Source organism: Halichoeres trimaculatus, unplaced genomic scaffold (assembly GCF_033239565.1).
Source record: "Halichoeres trimaculatus isolate MK-OKI-2021-1 unplaced genomic scaffold, fHalTri1.1 fHalTri1_scaffold_4, whole genome shotgun sequence".
Lineage (NCBI taxonomy): Eukaryota > Metazoa > Chordata > Actinopteri > Labriformes > Labridae > Halichoeres > Halichoeres trimaculatus.
In genome coordinates, this window is record NW_027437182.1 from 11,751,013 (window position 1) to 11,775,730 (window position 24,718).

At 38.3% G+C, this 24,718-nt stretch overlaps 1 protein-coding gene across 1 annotated transcript in view; it reads left to right on the top strand.

Moving 5' to 3' along the window:
- The first annotated feature begins 8,212 nt into the window (after positions 1-8,212).
- Positions 8,213-24,718, top strand: part of fcho1 (FCH and mu domain containing endocytic adaptor 1) — a 63,130-nt gene continuing 46,624 nt past the window's right edge. Inside the window, exon 1 of the mRNA XM_074668084.1 lies at positions 8,213-8,323. The gene's annotated coding sequence lies outside the window, so the exon portion shown is untranslated. The remainder of the gene's footprint in view (positions 8,324-24,718) is intronic.

A 24,718-nucleotide genomic window follows, 5' to 3' on the forward strand; every position in this document is an offset into this window, starting at 1 on the left:
GTCCCCACAAACAGCTGGAAGCACACCAACACACATCTGTGCCACACAGACGGCTGACTTCACACACTTCCGAGCAGAAGAGAAAAGGAAAACAGTTATGACTAGCTATTATGTCACAGATGAATGAACTGTACACCTTTGTGTCCCCACAGACTGATTTATTAAAATCAATACCAGATGGAGAGACTGAGAGGATCAGCTTGAGTCCAGTCAGATCTTTAACTTCAATGCTCAGCAGGGTGTTATTGATGTTTGGACTTTTCTCAAGTTGGCTTGATTCAGAAGTTTCTTAATCAATATTGCAGCAAAGTAATAGAGTTTTATCCTAATATATCAATACATTTAACATTAAAACATCATAACAGAAAATATTGTATAACTCCTAGATTCACCACATGTAAAATTGTGAATGATTCTTTTAAACTTCACTTGGGCAAACACAATATACTTGGAGTTTCAAAAGTAAAACATTAGACAAATGTAACTCTTGTTGTAGTTATGGATGCCTGAACATAAAGTGGGTACATAAAGCTAATTTTTATTTTCAATATAATTTCTATTTTAATTTCATGAAGAAGCCTTGTAAGCCACTGAATGCATGCTATTTTATACAGTGATCTGTTCAGTAATCATTATTAATTCATGTAAAGCATTGTATCAAAATACCTTAAAAATAGTACGAACTACCTTTAATGGGTGTCATAGTGTTACTGTTAAAAAAAAAAAAAAGAAGTCATTCAAAGATGTTTTTTTTCTTCCTCTGTTTTCTCATTTTGTACACTCTCAAAGATCTAAAAATGGAAATATTTGCTGTTCCTTTTAATTTCTCAAAATGACTAGGGTGTTTAAAGTAACTTCTTGAGTGTGTACCAATCTGGTTTCAAAACCACTGCAGTTGTAAACAGCTGTTTACATAACGTAATCTTATCAAAAAACAACAGAGACATTCAGTCTCACTTCATCAGGCTCATTACCATTCTAATGTATTTTTATTATTCAGGGCTGGTCTTCATTCTTGGTATTTTGTGGCTGGAAGTGCTGGAGGACTGTGGTATTTATTTCCCATCATGTCATGATCCAATTAGAGGTAAGATGCTCATTAGTGCTCTGGTGTCAGGGCAGATATGATAACAGGCTCTGGTAAACAAGGACTCTCAGGGGAAAATGTAGACAACATTCCCCACCCCCATGTTTGTACCAGACGCAAAGACTAGGAAGTATGAAGATGCTATTATCTTCATTTGCTGTCTTACTGGCAAATAATAAGGGACAAAGTTTTGAAAGTAAAGTCAGTGTGCCCCCTGGTGTTCAAGTTTAGCATCTTCACTGCACCAGTCTGAAATATTGTAATCATGCTGTCATTGCTGAACCATGACTTGCTTTCCGTGGTCCTTTTTTTATTCTTTAAATGAAAGGTTTTTAGAGTTACTGCCCCTCTGAGCTCCTTCACATGCAGTACAATAACCTTAACTGTGTGTGTGTGTGTGTGTGTGTGTGTGTGTGTGTGCGTGTGTGCGCGCGCACGCACTAAAGCTACCTTCTAATTCAGATGATTCAAAAAGTGAATGTGCTGCTGCAATGCAAGTCATAACACACAGTGTAAAACATGGCCGGGTTAAGATTAGAGAAACCAGATTGTGGTCCATCTGGACACAGGGTAATTCGAGGAGTGACAGTCTCCCAAATTACTCTAAAATTTCAGAACTGAGGTCCATGTTCAATCTGTGGAGAGGAAACATGAGTCTTGATTTTTTTTTGTTTTATTTTGTTTTACCTTTCCATTTTATAATCTGGGCAACAAAATGCTTTGATTTTTGAGGTGTATTCCTATGCATGTTTTAGTTTCCTGTTCTTATTTTTTGTGCTTTTTTATGATGTGTTATCCAGGAATATATTATTTCTATTGCATTTACGATTAAAAGCATGTGTCAAAAGTATGTGTGTTCTTTCCCATGTTATCTTGGCCATTTTTCAGTCTTAGTTTTGATAAGGCTTGGAGGCCTTGTCCTCTTCCTTATACAGATTATATACATGCTAATACTTTTGTCTTTTTGATGCATGTCTGGATTATTTATTCCTCTTTATTTAGGGGTATGATCTTTAGGAGTGTTGTTAATGTGTAAAAAGATAAACTGTTTCTACATTTTTACCAAATTGCATTCACATTTAACCTATGAAGCCAAATTTAATTTTTCATGCATACGTTTTCATATCCTATCAACATGATGTATAGTTTTCTTGAAAAGCTGTTCAAAAAATGCTAGAAATGAATTCTTACCCCCTGAGGATTACCATACCTCTACATGCAGCAGAAGTTGTAAATGGCCTTTTTCAAAATGGCTAATCTCATTTAATCATCCACACACCTTTTCTTTGAAACAGGACATCATTGTTAATTGAAAGATTGAATTGAAAATGTATTTTTACTAAAAAAATGTTGAAAATAGTTTCCACAACTGCCCATATTATATGAAAATATATCATAAACAAAATTATGCCTAACCCTATAAGAATATTTTTTGTGGATTTTGTTAAAAAAGAGTTAATAGACATCTCAGTTAAGTAAAAAAAAAAACTTGACAATTTGTTTGATGGCTTAAAATGTGTAAGAATGATAATTTGAATATAATTTAGTGAAAAGCACAGTCTTGTCTCACATGCATAGCACAAACATATCTTTAACTGAGTAAGTACTATAAATAATGTTATCTTGCATGGATAAATGTATATTACTGACAGAAAAAATGTAAGTAAACACCATTGTTCATAAGATTATTTCAAGTTTTTCTCTGTAAAAACAGAGGCCACATTGACCTCTCCTCCTGACCGCTCACAAACATTAACGTTTTCCTCTTAACCTCCCTGCAGGCCAACAAGTCCTCAGAGAGGCAAACACCTGAACCACAGACATAACCAACAAAAAGCAGAAATGTCCCTGAGACAGCCACAAAGCACTTTTCCATTATCACAGATGGATGTCTCACACACTCTGTCTCCTGGGGAGATGAGAGGAGCGCTGAGGGGGAGAGTCAGCTTCTTTTTCTGGATCCAAAAACCGTGTTTGTGCTTTGAGAGCAGAAGAGGCCATCTTCTGAGCTGGCAGCTTTAATCATGCAGTCTGTTCAAGCAGGAGTGAAGCTGATCGAAATTAGAGCTCAATGAAAGGGGTGAACACAGAGACCCGCAGGAGGAGAGGTGATGCCGGCCGTTCTCCCCAGACATTTGCAGTTCAATCAAAGTTTAGTATTTTTGTGGCTAAATGCTAAATGATACTGCAAAAATGCAAAGGAAAAGTGAGTTCAGAAAATCACACAGCTATATATCATGAGATTGAAAGCTGAAATCAGTGTGTCTTTTACTGTGAAGCTGTGAAACCAGCAGGTAAAAGAAAAACAAAAAGAATCAATAAAGATTGATCAATGGATAGAGTACACAGTGTACACAGCTGGTACAAAAGACGTGAAATTCTTTGTTATATATTCAACTTCAATTTCTTGATAACAGGACCTTCAAAAGCTATTCATTACATCTGTAAAATCTAAACAAAGCTCCACAAATGTCTGTCTCTATTGATTTGTTGATGGCATGTTGATGTGATGATTGGAACATGATCTGAGAAGACCTTTAGAGGGAGACAAACACGGGAAAATCAGCTGCTGTCTGATGCAGCACTCACTGCAGGATAAGAATAGGTACAGCAACAGGTGGCATGGACTGATGATACATAATTAAACTCGACAGCTCATTTCATTTTATTCAGAGGATTTTTTCAGAGGATTAAAGGCTCAAAAGATTATCCTGCTTTTCATTTGTTTTTGCAGACGGAAGCAAAGGACACTGCCAATCACTGTTTATGGCACCCTCCTGTTTCTCTTGCTCTTAACATATGGATTACATGAATTTATATATATATGAGCCTAAGAAAACAAGACTTTCTGAATTTCTGTTTCTGACTTCTTCTTGGCTGCAGCTCAATATACATTTCTTGCAATCTAAATGTCCGCACAGAAAATGTATTTTTAACTATAGCCCTGCACTGTGCTGTTTCCCCGCCTCTAACATTATGTCTCTGTGCCCATGTTCTCCACTTCAATGCTGCATCACATCAAGCACCAAGAGCTCCAGCTGAGGACTCTCACTGATTACATCTTTGATGCTTAAAGAGCACATGAAAGGACATGGGAACCTGAAAAAGATAGCCAGAACAGCTTTGGTTACCTCAACAAGAATGCCACAACCTTTGATTGAAATGTCCAACTATAACAAAAAAGACAATATGTTTTTAATTGAACTGAAGATAAAGAGATACAGTGCATCTTACACAATTTTATCAAACTACAGATAACAGACAACATAAAAACTAACACACACAGCAAAAAATATGATGGAGTTATCATTTATTAAATGTGTCACACTGAAGTGCTACAATAAATGTCCAATTTTCAGTTCCATAACTATTTGTGTGTTATTTTCTGACCATTAGCATCATTCTAAACACAGTTTCTAAAAGAAAACTGAGAAGCTTTGATAACATATTCACTAAGTATATGATCAGTGTCATAGGTTCAAGGAAACAAAACCTTTTTTTCATTTGAAGTTGAATCTTCAGTTTAAAAAGACTCAACCTATAAGCTTTTCATGTAACACTGATTCAGCATTACCACACCACATTCAAATAAAATAGCTCAAAATAGCATGGAACAAATTTCCTCTGGTCCTCCTTTTCTGTCATGTCTTGTCAGTTATATGTTATGATGGCACTTTTTACTTCAGTCTTTTTTTAACCCCTCTTCTAGATTCTGAAAACTTGCAAAATCCACAGTATACTAAAAATCCCCAGATGTCCTACTGATCCAGGAAAAGTTCTCAGTATGCACCAGTCTACCTGGCACACCGTTTTCCACAATACACAGGGCTAAGGCTGTTTGTCTGTTTGGTGGCAGATTTTGGTGAATTACCACCATCTACTGGAATGAGTAAGCATTACAACTACAATACAACAACACTAACGTCAGACAGTCTGTGAGAAAGGGGCTAAGTGATGGGAAAGAAACATAGGTGCATCTTGTCTTTTGCAGTTGTAAAAGAGTTGTTTACTTCTACAAATTCAATATTAGTAAGTAAGGCCTATATAAACTACTATTTCACTTTCTTAAACAATATGTGGATTATATAGAAGTGTTCTCCATCAGCTGTAAAAATAAAAATCCCTTCCAGATTTATTTTCAGTCAACAGTATAATTTTTGGTGTAAGATTTAAAAATCAAATATGATGATTCAGCTATGATATGAATAACAAAATAACTAAGATGCCAAGATCTACCCCAATTTTGTGTTTTACATTTATAATAAAGGCTAAATAAAATCCATCACCTGTAGCTCCATTTTCCAAAACTGAAAACCAGAGTAGCATCCTACAAAACAGACCCAACAGCACAGTCATACTACCTACTACATGCAAAAGCAGTAGGTAGTATGCAGTGCCTACTACATACTACATGCTACAATTTCATGTAGTATGTACTAGGTGGTTTGGTTTGGTTCAAAACAACCTACATATGAATGTAGCCTTTAATAGGCACTGCATACTGCCTACTGCTTTGCATGTAGTATGTAGTATGTAGTATGTAGTATGTAGTATGTAGTATGTAGTATGTAGTATGTAGTATATAGTGTGACTGTTCTGTTGGTCTGTCTTGTAGTATCCTAATTCAAGTTTTGGAAAGAAGAGCTACAGCTATTGTTACTTGTTTGATTTTTTTTTTTTTTAGCCTTTGTACAAAAGAAACTATGGGTAGATCTAGACATTTTAGTTATTTCATCAATCATATCAGATCAAAATCATCATATTTGACTTTATATTGATTATTAAAAATAAATCTGTAAGGGGGTGACTTTTTATTTTACAGACGATGGGAAAACCACTTTCAAATAACCCATGTGTGGTTTAAAAAGTGAATCAGGGGTTTATATGGTCTTCATTGAATTTTTAGAAGTAAAAACACCTCTTTAAGACTAGAAGTGACAAGATTCACTGGTGTTTCTTTCGCATCACTTCACCTCAATCTCACAGACCGTCTAACATTAGTGAAGTTGTATTGTAGTGAATAATTTTCCTGTATCAGAAGGACATCTGGGGATTTTTCATATACTGCAGACTGTGCAAGTTTTCACATACTGCCTACTACTTACTGAATTTTGGCCAAAATAGTAGGCACTACTGGAGTAGAAGGCAGTTTGGAAAACAGCCTGTGTCTCTCTTTGTCCTGTGCCAGTTCATCACGTCATGTGTTCCAGATTGCCCCTTGTACATGCGTTCTGTTCTTTCGTGTTTGATTTAAGTTTTCTTCTGTAGATTGAGTTTAAGGTTATCTAGATTTTTTCCAGCATTGCTGGGATTTTTTGTTTCTTTTTTTTCTCAAGTTGTTCCAGCATTGCTGCAATTTTGTGATTTTACTTTGAGAGCATTTTATTATTAAGATACTTTTTCTTCTTAAATTGTGCATTTGGGTCTTGTTGTGCAGATCTGTCACTTCCTGCTTCAAACTTTAATTTTTCCCCTGTCATTTTCAAATAAGATGGAACATGAGTTGTGCTGTGTCCCACACTCATTATTGTGTGAGCATTAGGAGTGTATTTCTTCAGGAGTATAAATTCAGAGCAAAGATTAAGTGCACTCATGTTTTGCACAGGCCTTATTGAAGAACTGATGGAGAGGACAGATTTACATCCCCACTGTCAATCAAATGCGCCTGCAATAACGCTGTCAGCATCCCAACCCTCTTATCTGGTTCTGATGAGGCGTGGAAATTGAGGGGCATATTTTTCCGTCACGCATTCCCTGAGATGCATCCTGTGCCAGTTTGACTGACATGCATTTATCATTTGTACCTCATATCTCTCAGAATTTTTTATTTGCAGGTTTAAAGTGACCTATTTTTGTGGTAAGTTTACTTTAGGTCTTTAGTCGTTCATTAAAGTGACACATTAACATTATTTAAGTGGTTAAATGGAAATAACTGCTTACAGGAATGTACATATGCAGCATTATTCTACTATTTTCTGCCTGTACTCAGTTTAGGTTTACATTTTGTTCATGTAAATGTTGAACTTCAAAGTCTTTCCTTTACACCAAATTCTTTAGATTCCTTGGACTAACATTGACATTGCGAGACAGCAATCTGCACTGCAGTAGTGTTGTATTAGATCTTTAAAGGCAATTAGCAAGGACAGCACACTTCTCAGTTATCCTCTGGTGCAATGGGAGCTCTGAAGCTAAACAAGTATCTGAAAGACAAGGCTATCCTCAAGACACAAAACACTTTAACAAACAGATTGTGTTGTGGTTTTAAATGACATCTATTGTGACTGTATGCAAAAGCTTGTATATATATGCATGGCATTGTGTACAGGTGGTAAATAACAGAGACAGATGCTGCTTTTTTATGCCCCTTAGACCTCACTTAGTGATAGGTCAGTCATTACAAAGTCTTGATACATAGCCAAGTACTGTTCAAACCAACAATCCAACCTCATTTTAAATTCATGAGAACATAATGCTTCCAACCATTCCAAATGCGCTACAGCCTGGAGCATCATTGGGAAATGTACAGGTTAGTGCACAATTTATGTCCAATATTTCACTTTGTAGAGTATCTATATGGAAACGTTTCTCCATGTGTATGTGGAGAAGCCTGTGTTTTACATTAATGTGTCTGCGTTGGAAAAAAAAACACCTAGGTATGTAAGCTTATTTGTATGGGACAAATGGTTTCATTTAAAAACTCATCAATCATCTTTAAATTCAGAAGCTTCAGGGAGGAGCAGAAGCACGACGGTACGTACTGGTAATATACATGAGATACTTCCTGACAGTAATACATTAAGAGACAGAGAGAGTTTTTTCTACAATAAAGTGCTTTCAAACAGTTAAAAATGACTGAACTTTCTTTCACCCTTCTTTGATGTAATTATAAAAAAAATGCTCGGATACAGATAGCACGTCTCTCAGCACCTTTTCATTTATTTCTACGTAGTGTATTAAGTGGGTGTTACCCTGGAAACAGGTATCCAATAAGCTTCTAGTATACTTTTTAAGGCCCACCTTCATGTGGTTGCTATGCCTACTCTACGTCTGTCTCTGATTGACGAGTGGAGTGGCCAATCAGAGCAGAGCTGGGCGGGGGTTTGCGCGCACACTGAAAACTGTCTGGTGAATTTCTACTACTACAGTCAAACCGCTCAGGGTGCACAGAAGTGTTGGACCATAGCTGTTGAAAGGATGGAAAATGTACCATAAACGGTGTCGGAAAAGTGTTTAAAGGTAACAAATTGTTCTCTCTCTTGCTATTCTTCCCTTTGACATGAATTAATTCAGAATTTGACTCGAAAGACTGAGCTAATGCTCGGCTTTTAAAATACCGAGTTGGTAGTGCATGGCAGTGACATTGTTGAATTGAAACTGGCAGCAGTAGTAGACACGTTTGTGTGGCATATGGACAGAGGGAAATTTTGCTAACACCAAAGGAACTAACGCAGAAAGTGAATGAATTGAACCTAAAATATAGAATTAATGAGGAGCTTAAACTTCATTAGGGAATGCTTGGTTCCGGAAACCGAGAGATATTTCTACATAGGGATTATGAATGAGCATCTTCTGCAAGGTGGGGCAGGGTTTTCTTGGATCGAATTTTGATATTGGTCCCACTGACATACATTCAGCTGGCAGTGTGGCACCCAAAGGATATGCAGTCATCTGATGCTTAATAAGAGTATTTTATTGGAGTTTATGGATTACAAAGTTTTAGTACATAATATCATTGAATTTATTGGGCCAAACTATCCTGCTGTAAATGAGAGCTTTTCTGTTGTGAAGGTTTAAACGAGTTGTGCATTCAATTGAACCTAAGACTTTAGCATCATAATGTTTCAATATTAGTATCAAAGGAATAAAGAGCTAGACAAACAAATATAAACATCCCATTGTGATTTTCAATTCGTTATGACCAACTGCAGCATTCAAAAATGTTCTTATTGAAATAACCTTACCAGTGCTCCCACGTTTTGAAGCTGCTTTTACTTTTTTAGTATTAGTTAGTGGAAGACAGTACATAAGCTGGAGAAAATAATGATTAATAACTTTTTGGAATAAAAATAATCTAAATGTTTTCAGATTGCTCAACATAAAAGCTGACTTTTTAATGATATGCTGATATCACCCCAGTCCACCATGACTAGTCTTGACTTTCTACGAAGCCCCCAAAAACTGACTCAGAAACACATAGCTGAAAAGAGGACTGTTAAATGCAAATATTAACTAGTCTGTAGATTTCTGGCGTGTTTGCCTCTATTGGAGTAAGGTTCCCCACAACGTGCTTTTAGTTTTACTGTGCTATTGATTAATATCATATGGAATATCCTCATGTGAATAGTGTATTTTATCAAGAATTTGGCAATAGTACAAAGGTTTGTTGGTATTTTACAATATTTTACAGGCTGCTACTGACAAAATTCTTCTATTTAGTGATGCATGAATTATTTTAAGGACTTGAATAAGATAAGCTTAATATTAGGCAGTTGTTAATGTGAAAATATGTCAAACTTTTATACTTAAATTGTTTTTTTTTATGGTCTGTAACTACAGCAAACCAGATCTGAATTCAGCTGGGGTACTGTGTTGCACATTAACTGTCCCATTGCCTCCTTGTTTAAAATTTGATTAAAAAAAAATATTTAAAAAAGATACAAATGATCAGTTTCCTTATATCCGTATGTACAAACTCTCACTCTGTAAGTTCAGGGCTTTCCCAAAGCTGTTATGCTTCATTGCATGTGCAAGTTAATCACTGTATGTTTGTTTGTACCAAAGCACCCAGACAGGGATTCCCCTCTAACTGCACAATATATGCATAGTGCCACAACAGATGAAGCATAACCCACAGTATCTTCAAACTGCACCACAGCTGTCTTTCTGCCAGAGCTGTTTTCTCTGTGTGTGTGTCTGTGAACAAATGGCAGGAGTAAGGAGAGGGACGAAGCGCTGCTCTGTGTTTCAATATCAGAACAGGTAAATAAACACTGTCACTGTGTGCTGACTTAGATAGGAGGAAGGTGAAATGCTGAGAAAGGAGATCAGAGTGAGTGGGATGGAGAGGATGAGATGTATTGAAGGGAGGGGGAATTCTTTTCAATCATGTAAAAAAAAAAAAGAAGTCATGAAAGAGCAGCTGGTTTTTTTCCTCACTTTGAGTGGAGATGTAATCTTGGCAGGTCTTATTTTGTACTGTGTGGTACTGGATGATAAGTGTTTACTCACTGATCAGAGGCTGTGCAGTAGGGCCTACTTCTGCTACAGAGAAGGTATTGACTCACTTGAACTTCACATGCCTGAGCAAAGATGCTTTCACTGTTTGCTTCATTGATTGAAAATCAGTATCTGACGATAGTTGCCCCGTTGACAGAAACTGGCCCACCAGCAAATGCCAGAGTTAAGATAAACACTGGCACTGATGTCAGAAGCCAGTGATTATCTTAATGCATCTCCTTTGTAGTGTTTCCTACAAATTTAATGCTGGCAAGCTAGAGAAGAGGGATTTTTGTTGGCTTACTGAAGCCACATGTTGGACTAACTTGACATTCATATGTGAAAGAAAATTTTGGCAGTGTGGGAGTGTAGCGCCTTTTCTGAGAGCAGCACCATGCAGTTTGTATGATGTGTTCCTTTCAGTGACATTTCAAGTAAAAGAATAACTGACAGGAATTGAAAATCACCCTTTGAACTTTCCATCTCTGTTATGTTATATATATATGGGTAATAGTGCAAGTGAAGGGCACCACAAATCCTAAAGCTAACACAGGAAATGTAATGTGAGCATCAGTAGATAAAAATTAACACAATAGCATGTTTGCTGAATTCACAGTATGGTGTCCACTGTCCATGCACAATTTTTGAATGGAGTTTGATTCCAGCAAGAAACTTGTGCTGTATTTGGATAGGCTTCCTTTGCTGACTAACAGTGTTAGCTCCATGATTTGATTGGTTAATTGAACCTAAATTAAAGCAAGCAAGAGAGATGCTCATCACAGTTTCCTATGAACCAAAAATAAAGTCTATAGATTAGTTCCTCCATCCTTAGTCCACAGCTCTCTCTTTCTCAACCCTCAGAAATAACAAACTGAATCAGGAAATCATTTCCTGTTAAAAGCTTAAAAGCGTAAAAGTTTAACTTTTGCTTTTTCTTGAAAATACCCAAAGTGATTCATCACTTATCAAAGTAGAAATAGTCCTCTTGTAGAGTGACGGCAAAATGAAAAGAAGCCATTGAAAAGAAAACTTAGAATCATTCTTTTCTGAGATACTTTACGGGTTGTCATTTAAAAAAACGTGCAAAAAGATAGTTTGACCTCCAAGAATGTATGTGTGGTACAAAAGAGTGCCCAGCACCCTCAAGGTTCATTTGACAGGTGGCTTCCTCACATCCGCTCAGCACACAACCAATTACTGCCACAAATTGAAAAGGCTGATGCTTTTCCTGCCTGGGTTTAAACCTCCAGACTTCAGAAACACTGGCTGACGGAAAGAAGCAGAAGGGTGAGATGAAGCGATAGAGGCAGTCTCCCTCTTTTGCATTTTATTTGAATGGACTTGATGTCTGCACCAAGTGGACGCTTTATCTAACAACAACCTGCTGAACTGTCCTTTTGCTCAGATATTCTACCAAGCGGTAACGCTCATGTGCACACACTGCCAGTCATGCATAGTTAATCAGTCAGATACCAGCTTCCCTGATGACTCCTCTCTCTTTGACCTTTTAGGATCCTCTTACTATAACTTATTGTGACCCTATTGGCTCTCCTACAACACACTCTCTGGTGCCAGTGACAAATATTAATAATACATGTGTAGCCTCTCATATGTAGGGTAGAGTGCTGCAAGGCCTCCCCACATCTTTGCCAAGCAGGGCAGAACCCAAAGGCAGGAAATACGAGGCAGGAAACCGTCACCTGTTACGTAACAAAAACACAATCAAAACTCTTTATACTTTCGATTCTGAGCTCTTGATTTAAAAAACAATACACAACCTAAATCATAACACACATGTCTTAAAGTTCAGGTGACTACAACAGGTGGCTCTGTAATCTTGTACACGTGTCCTCTGGGTAAAACCAGGACCCATGCCTGAGGTTGTGAATGAGCCCAGCCAAGGTCTCCTCGTGGCAGATGGGAGGGTCCGGGGGCGGCATCCCCCTGGCTCTGGTCCTGGATCTATTTCTGGGTTACTGGATCATTCTGTGCTGTCCTGTACTGTGTCTGAAAAGGAAGCATGACAAGGAGAAGTGAATCAAAGAAAAATGTTCAGCTAATTTGTTGAACAGCAGCATGAATGATGAGATCGGTGTCAGATTATTTTAATTACCTCAGAGTTAAAAAGGAATCAGGCAGGAGGAGGGAAACCTTCAATAAAATGGCCTTAATTATTAAGTCATTCACAGGATGGCTGCATAATGATGCCAAAGATTATTCGTGCTGTTTGATACTAGTTTATTTATTTATCAGTCCATGAAGCAAGTGAAAGAGAATTAATCCACGATCCACTGCCTCTCATATCTCCAGTATTTTTTCCCAACAGTTGATATGGATCATACGCTCTTACAGGATACCAGGAATAGTTTTTGATTTTCAAATATCTGACATATTCAGTCTAGTGGTTTATGAGGGGAAAAAAATCAAACGCTTCATATGATTATTATCTTGTTTTAAGAATGTATTTTTTACAAGCCATTGGTTGTAATGTGATTTTACTGCCACATGGGGGTTTTTGGAAATCTGAAAGCTGTTTGCTTAGTACCATTGAATAACAAAAAGCTTCTATAATGTAAACATTGCGGATAACATGAGGCAGCATAAGCGTAATATGCTAGTAGAACAGTCACTGCCCTATGCGAGTCATGGGAGGAACTTACAACTTTTCTGTAAAACTAGCATGTTTTTAAAAAACATTTCCATTCGCATATAATATCTTGATAGCCGACACCAACTTTGCACAGTTATAGATGGATACATGTCTCCTTACCTCTGCAGGGGGCGGGGTCACTAACTATTTGATAAATAGGTAGCAGTGACTACTGAATAATCGGTAAAGGTTGACTCATTAGCTGCCAGCTTTTATCAGAGCAGAGAACCCCATAGTGCCAGCCAGGTTTCACAGGAGGTTGTGCTCTATCACACCGTTACTACGAAAAGAAAGAGAAGGCTCTGTTCTTTCATCAGGAAAAATGTTTGTTTTTACCTTTCTCCATTATTTAGTAATCAGCAGTAGAGAGCTGGTTTTACAAAAACACTTGTTTTGACCAAAAAACAAAGAAAACAAGCTTTGATTAGTTTTAGTGCTCATCTGCAAAGCTCCACTCTGATTCTCTCTATAATCTCCGCCATCTTTTCTCAAGATCGCAACAGTTTGAGTATGAGCTACCTGAACTTGTCTGACTTGCAATGTCTGCCATTGTCTCTCTGTCATCTTTTCTCATAATCTATGCTAATTTTATGGCTTTTTCCGAAAGAATTCAGATACCATTCGTTGTGTAGGAGCATTGCTCTCATAATCGGATGTTAAATTGTTTCATGGTGAAAACACCTGAAAGATTAGGCCGTTATGGAAACAGTTTTAGTCTCAATTCTTTGTTTTTCTTGTGTCATTTCCCTTTTATTATTCAAAGACCAGACAAGTAGAGCTTGAACAATTAGTCACCAGCTTTTAAAATAAATGAGCCTGTAACCACTTTTATTATCTCTCGATAATGAAAGTCATTTATTTGCCTGCGATGCCAAACAGTTGCCTGTTACTTGTTCATTATCGTCAGGATTTGCTTTTTTTCTCTGACTCTCACCATTGAAATGAAAATTTGGAGTTCAAACTTGTCAAAACAAGAAAGTGATTAAAAGTGGCAGCACTAATGATTTTGTTTGCTGGCTGAATTGCGGAGTGGAGAGCTGCTGGCAGGGATTTCTAAGTGAGATCATTTTTATCACAACAGAAACAAGAGGGAAGGGAGTCGTGAACTTAGAAACCCTGCTTGTTTAGACTGCTACCTCACCTTTCCCCTGCCGTATAACAAGAACAACATGAACTGTAGGAGATGAACATTTTCAGAAACAAAGGGGAGGCTTGTTTAGTGGTTTAAAGGAATAAAACTGTGAACATGGATCTGGGAACGTTCCCTCACTGAAACATCCACCTTCAGTGTTCAAGCCAGCTCTGTTTTCATTCACAGCAGCACCTCATGTGGCTACATCTCTAGCTGTTTATGTGTGTGTTATGCGTGTGTATTGTGAGAGTGTTTTCTATCACTCTGCTGGTCAAGCTTGGGGCTCAGAAGTGGTGCCTGCCTGGCACGCTGTCACAGACTGGACTGGACCAAAGCTGCATGCTGCAGTGACAAAAGCACATTCAGGCCAAGACAATGGGGAGCTGACAGCCTGGGTTGTGATTATCACTCTGCTTGTCTCTCTCTCTCGCTGTCTCTCTGCCTCCTGTAGATTGTGTGACTGTCTCACTGTTTGCCTGCTCCAGTCACAGTCACTGGGGGTTCGAACACATGTTCACCAGGCAGCCTGTTCATGGCTTTAGAGGAGGAGCTCTGTGCAGTGATTCAGGGCTGTTTCAGTCATTAAATACAGGCTGTAATTCTGTCATCAAGTTGGTGATGATGTGATTGTTGGTTGTAGTGTGTCATCTTTAAACGCAGGCTCTGGTTGTAGTGATTTTGTTGACGCATATAGCTTAGTGGGCTGTGCTGACAATTAGGGGATGCTGTATTTGTTGTTGCAGAGCAATTATCTTGTCTCCATTATAGACACTCAGTGACTCACTGTCAGGATACTGTTTCTCCTGTGAGATTAGACTCTGATGCAGGCAGTTAATGTGTCCTCTATTTCAGCTCTATTTTTGTTTAGCAAGTTATCTATTTTTCTGGATTTATCAATGAACCTTTTGGTCTCAGAAAATGACAAAGCTCGTTATGTGAAAGTAAATGTTAAAAACTTAGTCCAACCGACCAAAACCCAAAGATGTCCACTTCATAATGGAGACAACAAAGTAAACAGAAGAGATCCTCAGGTTGAAGAGGCTAAAATATCAATTTGTTTGAATTGGCACATAAAAGCAACCTGGTATGCTGGAGGCAAATGGTGCACTGGATGCAGCCTAGGAAAATTAGGACACAGTATTTAAAGGAGTCTTCAAAATGAGCGTAATCCGATCCAGGACTCAGATTCTGTTATATTCAACTTTCTGACTTTAAGTTAAGGCAGGAGTTTCAGGGCAGCTTTTTTAACTTGTGATACCATATGTAATGGTTCCAGTAGGATATGACAAGATAGAAAATAATACAACAAGGAATGATGTAATATGCTACAATATGCAATAAACTATGATACAAAATAAAGGAAGATTGGCATGATCATATTGGGAATGGGGCAGACTTTGAGTCTCCACCCTAACAGCTATAGGGTGCCCATCAGTCACATGAGCTGAGTTGTGCCTCTGATTGGGCAAACATGCATTCTGGATATCTTCTTAATTAAAATTTCAGTCTATGCCAGCTGATAGAGAAATTAGTGATTCAGACAGGAGAACCTTTTTTTGTACCAGGCTGTAAACAGGCTGTTTGTTTCTGCAGTGAAAATGACTCTTTTGGCTTGGGGTGCATCAAGAAGACACTTGAAATACTGCTGTAGCATTATCTCATATTTTCAGAACAGAGGTTGCCGCTTGGACGTGATGCAATGTGATACAATAGATACAATAGAATGCTATGGGATAACATACAAAAACAGTTCTGTTATGATACATTACGTGATATTGTAGGATATAAAATGGTACGATGTGATACGTCACAATGGGATACGTCACAATGTGATACGTCACGATGTGATACGTCACGATGTGATACGTCACGATGTGATACGTCACGATGTGATACGTCACGATGTGATACGGTATGATGTGATACGGTATGATGTGATACGGTACGATGTGATACAGTATGATGTGATACGATACTATGTGATATGGTACAATGTTTTACAGTATGATGTGATATAATGTGATATAATGTGATATGGTTTGATGTGAAATGGTACAATGTGAAATGATACAATGTGATACAATACAATGTGATACGGTACAATGTGATACGGTACAATGTGATAGGGTAGGATGTGAAATGGTACGATGTGAAACGGTACGATGTGATACGGTACGATGTGATACGGTACGATGTGATACGGTATGATGTGATACGATATGATGTGATATGGTACAATGTTTTACAGTTAATGTGATATGGTTCGATGTGAAATGGTTCGATGTGAAATGGTACAATGTGATACGATACAATGTGATATGGTACAATGTTATACGGTACAATGTGATACGGTACGATGTTTTACGGTTAATGTGATATGATGTGATATAATGTGATATGGTTCGATGTGATATGGCTCAATGTGATACGGTACGTTTCCAGCACAGTACGTTACACTATAATACACTATGTTATAATAAGGTGTCATGCTATGTGAAAGGATACAATTCCTGTATGATATACAATGATGCAATGGGATAAAATGTGTGCTTTCCTTTAAAAATAGAATCGGTCCAAGAAAACTTAGTTGAGCATCATCTTTAGAGGGAGTAAGTGAATGGAGCTTAAACTATAACAAACCACAGAGATTCTATATTGATGAAAGTAACTGAATGTCTACAGTTAAGTCCTGCTCTAAATAACCAGGCCCAGCAGTCAGTCAGACGTGGTAGAGGGCTGTCAGGGGTGGAGAAGGGGAAATCAGGCCTGACGTAAAATAATCTCCCCTCCACGCTTCAGCAAATCAAGTTTAAACTAACGCTGAAGGACAGATGAGTCGATCTGCAGTGCAGTAGACTTCCCTGTGATGCTCCAGCTGCTCTTTAAAGTCAGTGTGTTTGTCCTCGGTCTACCTCTCTGTCAGCCTGTCACTTTTATTCAGACTGACTGCATTGCTGGCCTTTCAGGAAACGGTTTTGTTGCTATTTTTTAAAACATCCTTCTGCTACAGAGCTGCAACAAGTGATTAAGTTAATTTTTGATTCACTTTATGAAATGATAACCTTAGATACTGAAAAATTACTATGATGGTCTCAAAGAGCTAGTTATCAAGTCTTTATAGTTCCTGTTTGTCAGTTAAAATGTGCGTTACACGATCTTTTCACTTGTTTGTGCCACAGCTGCTGTCACTTGAGTTTTATCTCCTTTGCCAACTTGCCCTTCACCTGTTAGGAGGCGTGTTTGTGTTTACCTGTCTACTTCATCAGCCTGTCTGGTTTTGTTTGTAGTCTTTGCTTCACCTCCTCCTCTGCTTTTCACCTCTCTTTTTTCACATTCTTTCCAGCTCTTTGTCATTTTCCATTTCCCTCCTGAATTGCTCCCTGAGCTTGTGACAAATGTCCCTGTTCAGAGGTTAGTGAAGCATCTTTACCCACGCTCACTTGTGTCATTTCATTTAGCCCAAATCCATTTTTATTTCTCTCTGTTTGGGCCAGAGCAGAAGGCTGTTTTCAGGTAATTTCACTGACAGAATTAGGAGTGACGCAGGGAGTAGTTTCTGTCCAACCTTTCATATCCCTGCTGTCACCCAGAGGAGGATGACAGCAGGTGGAGACGGTGAGGAGGCGGCAGTTTATGTTGACCTCTCTTCCTTTTCTTGCTTCAGAGGCACAAGCTAGTAGAGCTCTCTGTCTGTCTTTTCCTGCAGCAAGAAATAGAACAGAGAAATAAACACAGAAATGCTGAGTATGGGCGGAGAGGATTCACCATTTATTTCCTTCAGGAATTAAATGGGCCATGAAAAGATTTTCTCTGTGTATGAGACTTTCTTTCACTCTTCACCCTCTGCTTTCTTTGAGAGTAATTTTTCAGTGCAGCCATCTGTGTGTTGTCAGGCAGTGTGAAGGCGGCAGAGAGCAGGACTTTAGGTTAGCGTGTCACCATTGATAAGAACGATTGCCTCGACTCCTGCACTGACCTGCTGTCTGTCTGCTGAAGATACAACTCTCACATTGAGCCTTGTTTCTTCATTTACTGACTTATCTTTGCAGTCGTGCTGCTCTGCTTCACCATACATTTTCTCTCTTTGTGGGACCTTTTAAGTAGCCATACAATCTTAACCCATTTAAAACAAACTATGGCTAATCCAGCAAGATTGGCTGGAAACAGAATTGTTCAGTTTAGTTGGATATTTCAAACCCTTTTTTTCCATTAGTGAAAACAAGTTTAAAAAAACCTGTGTCCAGACTAAGTAAGGGACAAAATACTATTTGGGCAACTTATACGTCTTGATTCGCACAATTTAAGCATAGCATGAAAAAAAGGCAGTTTGTGTTTAGAAGATTAGGTCTTTGTTGTGACAACTCTTCTTGGCAATAAATTTAATTGGAAAACCTGTTTATTTCTCTTTTAATTAGAGACACATTTTTAAGAAACATGCAATCAGAGTTTAGCAGCAGAGCTGAGTGTGTGAGTTGCAACAATGAAAATTTTGCCAAATCTGCTCTGCCAATGCCAAACAGCTTATTCAGTGACTCTTGTTCTGTTTTGTGATATCGTATCGTGGGCCGTGTAGCTAGCCTTGAATAGTGTTGTAGGGATCATTACATTTTCACTTCGGATACTGCAGCATTGAGTATTGGCTGATACCGATATTAATCCGATACGATATCAGCATTAAACATGCATACTTTTATTACTTATTTTGTATTATGTCTGTCATGTTAGAAAATGCTTGATTAAGTGATATTATTCAAACAAAGAACAGTAGTAAGCAACAGTAGATAAGAGGAAAAACTAACCCATTTATTATTAACCAATGGGTAACAGAAACTGCTTCTATTGGAGATTTTAGATGGATTCCGATACGATACCGATACTTGTTTTTTTGCTGATATCGGACCGATATCCGATATCAATATCGGACTGGGACACCTCTATAGTATTGCATCCTGTCACATCTTACTGTATTGTGCCAAACCCCAATCTGCAGACTAGGTAGGGAAGAGATTGCCTTTAAAGGCAGCTTGACAACTAATTTGTGTCACAAACTGCTAATTAACCACCCCGCCGAGAAATATGAAAAGCTTCAGGAGTCAGTGGTCGACCACAACCAACCATCTTAGTTATCTACAAAACAGAACCACACTTGACAAACTTTGACAGACTCAATCTTGTTTACAATGAGGGGGAGCGTCAGGTTAAAACGCTGTCGTAGTAGTTTTTTGTGGATCTTTTTGCAACATTTTACTAAGTAAACCCTGTCGGCTACTTTAAACTGTTACTCATACACTTCCTGCTACTGTTTGACCTCAAGACTTGCTTGAGTGGTTTCAGTGTTTTGTATTTACATAACCTCCTCAGTTGTAAATAAATGCATAAGATCAGTTTTCCTTGAATTTATATTACCAGTACAGTAGGAGATTCCAACATAATTTTCTAAATCCACTTTATCAAGACATTATTCTTTGTCAGTGTTACACGCCCCTGTTCCCACTCCTACTGTTAATCATGAATAAAGATCTCAATATCTGTGAAAACATTTTTTACCAATGTTTTATCCTTAAAATTGGTTGATTGATTGAGTACATCTCAGCGTCTTTTTTTCTAAACAATAATAATAATTATAATACATTTTATTTGAATGGCGCCTTTCAGGACACTCAAGGGCACTTCACAATAAAAGAAGTACAAGAGTTAAAATACATAAGTACAAAGCAAGGTAAAAATACTTCAAAAACAATAATGTATAATTCTGTTGTAAAACTCTCCCATTTTACTTCTGCTTGGATTATCTGAATATGTCTATGCGTAACTGAAAAATCTTTGTGGCCCTTTCTTGAACTTCCCTGCCATTTCCCATTTGCTATAACTTATTAATGAAAAAGAATCAGTACTAACTTAAGCTTGAAGGACTTAGTTTTGCTGCGACAGCTTACATTTTAAACTCAAATTGACCCTCTACTCGCTTTTCTCAAGCTTTGAGTTGACTTCCTGTTATGTTCAAGTTTTTTTCTGTTTAAAAACTTGATTTTCATTTCTTCAGATACACAGCTGTTTCCAAACCATATGAGCATGAAGACAAACACAGCGAGACCAAACTCTGTGGGGGCATTAATTTCTGAATAAAAGATGATCTTGAGCATGAGGAATCAAGGTCACGGTGTGTCCCACTTCTTCTCTACTCATTTGCCTCAGAGCTGATTTCAGCTCAGTGTTCAGCAGGAAGCAGATGGAGAATGCTGGGTGTCAGCTTCTTCCATGCATCCCACCATGGCTGCTCTCCACATGGGGTCCCAGTGCACACCTCTCTCTGTCTCTGTGTGTCTCCATCGTGCTGTGTTAAAGCTACAAGGATGAAAACAAAACAACAGTTGATTTTCTGCTTGTCTCAATATGGAGCACCAGGCTGACACGATGAGTAAACAAGTGTTGTTTGTCTGTATCTCCTTCATATCTATCATTCTCTCTTTGTCTACAGTGTCTGCTCCAGAAAACCATCTGGTCCAGCCAGGATTCCCCTTTCATGGGGGTTTTGCCATTAGACTCTGCCTTAGGAGCATTTATTGGCTGTGGGCTGGTGACCTTTAAAATGTCTCTTCAGCAGTTGCTTCTGGAAAAAATCTCCTTCTTGTTTTTAGTTGTAGACCAACATTTTCTTTGGATTGGGCTTTAAAGAGATATACTGTGAATATCCTGATACATTCAGGCTGGATATTAAATGTGACTTCTTTTTATCTTTAGGTGCATACTGTGGTCCTCCCCTTCCCTCAGGTTTTTAAAACTTTTGACACACAGGCTTGTGTGGCTCACAATGTTCTCAAAATCAATGACCTGACTCCAGATCGTTAAAATTAAGAGTGTCTGAGATAACCATTGTGATAGTAACCATGGCATTAAAGTAATCCACATGTCCAGTCTGGAGGTGCAGACTCTGCTTGTGCTTTAACTTATTAAAAAGTACATAATAAATAGAAACTAGCCAGATCAGCAGTGAAATACTGAAGAGAAGCTATATACATTTTCTGGTGTTGACAAGGATGCCCATGGAAAAACTTTAAATTATTTGCATGTTACAATAAAATATGTAGGGAAATATCTAGACATGCACCAATCGGTGCCGATTTCCTTAATTTTGGGGGATCAGTGATCAGGGATTAGAGATTGGTGATCGGCCTATCCTTACATATGAAACTGAGCTATATACCTCTGGAAATGTCTGACAGCCAGCCGTTGTTGCTTTTTGCTCTGAGACCTAAAACTCAGGACACTTATTGGTTAAGTTAAAACATGAATATTTTATTGTTTCACAGGTATTGTTCAATGATTTTCAATCAAATAAGATTGTAACATTGAAGGCATATGCTGTCGGTTATAATAAATAAAAAGTAAAACTCAGTATCGGCCTAAATCGGTATCAGCAGGTCAGGCTTTTTAAAGATCAGTGATCGGTGATTGACCAGAAAATTGTGATTGGTGCACCCCTAGAAATATCAAGCAAATAACAAGTGCATAAATAAATAATTAAAAAGGAAAGCTCAATTAAAGTTTTGCCAGGAAATAAAGTTTTTTGATTGATTAAATAAAATTAAATGTTCAGGATCATTTTTATAAATAAAAATCTCAACTTTTTTAACCTCTTCTTGCCACTCCTGCAGTTCACACCCTCCACCACTGTTTACTTCCTGCAGAAGCACACAACAACAACAACAACAACAATGACAACAACATGTCGACCTGTGTTAATGAAGACTTGTTCCTTAAAGTGATACTCTGGGATGGAACAAGTTGGGTCCTAACTTGGGTCCAAGTTGGGTTTAGGGCAGAAATGACCCCTACAGCAGTGTTTTTGTGCAGCAGAAGCCCAGGGTGCACGCACCAAACACCCCCTCCCTGCTCGTCTGCCGGTTTCCTCTACACTCAGACGGGGCCATATTTTACTTGACCAAAAACACAAATAAACGGACTCCCACCGTGCGTGGTGTGCCAGATATAAGCAAATGCAGGTAGTCTGCCAGGACGAAGAGACACGATGAGAAACAGAGGGAGAAATTATCTAATTTTAGATTGCATTAGACCATCACAGCCAATAAACACCTGCTAAAAAGCAGCTGAAATCAGCAGGATCATATTACCACTACCTCCAAATGACAAGAAAGAGAGACAGCAGTAATATAATGAATGTTCTTGGTTTAACCGTCCAGGGACATGTAGTAAATTTGTTTTTTTAATCATTTCCTCGTCATCAAATTATTTTATTTTTTTCAAAAGAAGGAAACTAAAAAACTATTAAGATCAGATTAATATATCTTACTGAGAAAAAATCCCCCAACTATGACTGAACTAAAGCAGGACATGATCCTATTTTTGATCCATGTTTCCACTGATTAAAGTGAATTGTTAAATTATTAATACGATGTAACCTGGCCTTTCCGTATCCCTTAGTATCCTTGCCCCCCCTGTGTCAGACCAACCCGCTCAGCCAAACAGAATGTGGTCTGCAGGGCCTCCAGTCCCACCGCAGAGCTAATTAACAAGGTGTGAGGTGGGGAGTGTGAGGTTTGTGTGAGCTGTGTTTCTTTCTCTGTGTGTTGCTCGCTGCCGGATGCCAGGTTAATAGGCCTGAGCTGAGCCTGTGCCAACACAGGGAGAGGGCTGTTGTCAGTACACACACCCACCTCACCCACCCACCCACATACACATACCCTGCACCCTGCATGAGGCCAGCCCTGGGGAAACACTTTGGCATTACAGACTCACTTGGAAAGGGCAGGACCAAATTTCAGAGCTTCTGCATGCGTTAACGTGAGTGAGCTGGGGGTCAGAGAGTGCACACTCAGCTGCTGTGAGTTTATTTCCTCCCTCCGCCGCCCAATTAAAGAGCTCTTTATCCATTAAGACACAGCCTGCAGTCATGACAACTCAAATATCAGAAGGTTAAGAAGACATCTTTTGTTCCTCTCTGTGATTATGTAGGTTAGAGTCAGAGTTTTGATAGCTTAAAGCTACATTATCTAAGTGTTTGACCTCAATTAATTGCTTCATAGTCATGATTATGATTTGCCTTGTCTCCATAGATTGCACTAGGTATCAAGAGTTGATAGGTTACCATCTGTATTATAAATTGTGGCCTGGCTTTATGTGAGGGTTTCCCATAACAAATACTTCCTGTAAAGCTCAGTATTCTCTGTGTAAACATGGTGGCAGAAAGATGACCAAAGAGAAAGTCGACAAACAGGATAGAAAAACAACAACAAGGCAGGACTGGACTTGGGTAAATCCTGTTATTTATTTGTTGACAGAGTGAGTTGCTCGAAAACTCCTGAGGCAGAAAAGGAAGAAATGAAAATAGCTCAGCTCACTAAAATTGCTTTGAAAGTAAACTGAGGAGATTCATTTTTAATTCAGTGTGATGTTTGAGATTGATGAATTTCATTTGAAAAGATCTTGGAATTCACAAAATCCCTTACAGAGTTATCAAAACCTCTCAGCTTTCACAGAGTCTCTGATGGCTTACTGTTGGGGATAGAAGTCAGATCTGTTTCTATTGAAGAGCTGGTTCCATATTTTTCAAAACCCAAAAGGCAAAATTGTTTACTGAGTCTAGTCTACTTATATCTTGCTGAGTCGCTGCATTAAAATTAAATCCCTGGACCACACTTTTATCAGTTGTCTGATTAAGTTTAGACTTGAAAAGAGCTCTAAAGTGTGGCTGAATTTTACTAAAGCAGAATGTAAGAGGAAAGTACAGTTCTTTTTTTCTATTAGTAAAGTAATTTCTTGTGAGGGGGATTCGACCTTATTAGCCAAGCACATCAGCATTTTGCATCATTTGAAACCAAAGTACAGCACCTGTGATTATCAGAGATTGTTAAACTCCTGTGACTCTGCTGCCAGTGTCCCGTGTGAATGAGTAAAAATATTTTCATGAACAGTGAACTGAACAGCTCAGTTTTTAACCCATATACGGGAGCAGGAGGCAGTGAGCGGCCGCTCACAATCTGAGGAACACCCAAAGGTGCCAAGAGATGAGGGGAGTTTCTGACAGGTGACAGGAGGTGCCGAGCACTGTGATCTACTGCGACAGATCTCAAATCTACTACAGCACTCTCTGTGCACTCAGCGTAGCTCATTCTGCTGACAATTCACACAATATGGTCACGGTTTTTCTTTTTTCTTTTTTCTTTTTTTCTGTCTGTGGTGCTGTTACAGCATACAGAGATTCATATATTTGGGGAATTAGCTCAAGGGATATGGATTGCAGCACAGATGGCAAAAAAAGATAACTTGTAGCAAAGAAATTATCATGAACTAGATCATTTTTTGGACAAACTAAGTTTAAAATTTTCAAAAATGAACTATGAATGTGAACTAGTTTATTTTAATTAGTGCAAACTGAACTTTGAGCTTACTCACTTTTTGTGTGAGCTGACTCAACACTGTCTGCTGCTGCCCTGGACAGATATCTTCCTCCTTCACTTTAAAAAAGAGTGATAATCACCTCCAAACTTTGGTACTGAATTTGTAATCCAGTGTTGTAATCCAGGTTGAAACTAACAGGTTAGGAGCATAGACTGTATAAAACATGGACGAAGCATCCACGACGTCACCTGTCCGTTCCTGAAACCGTGAAATG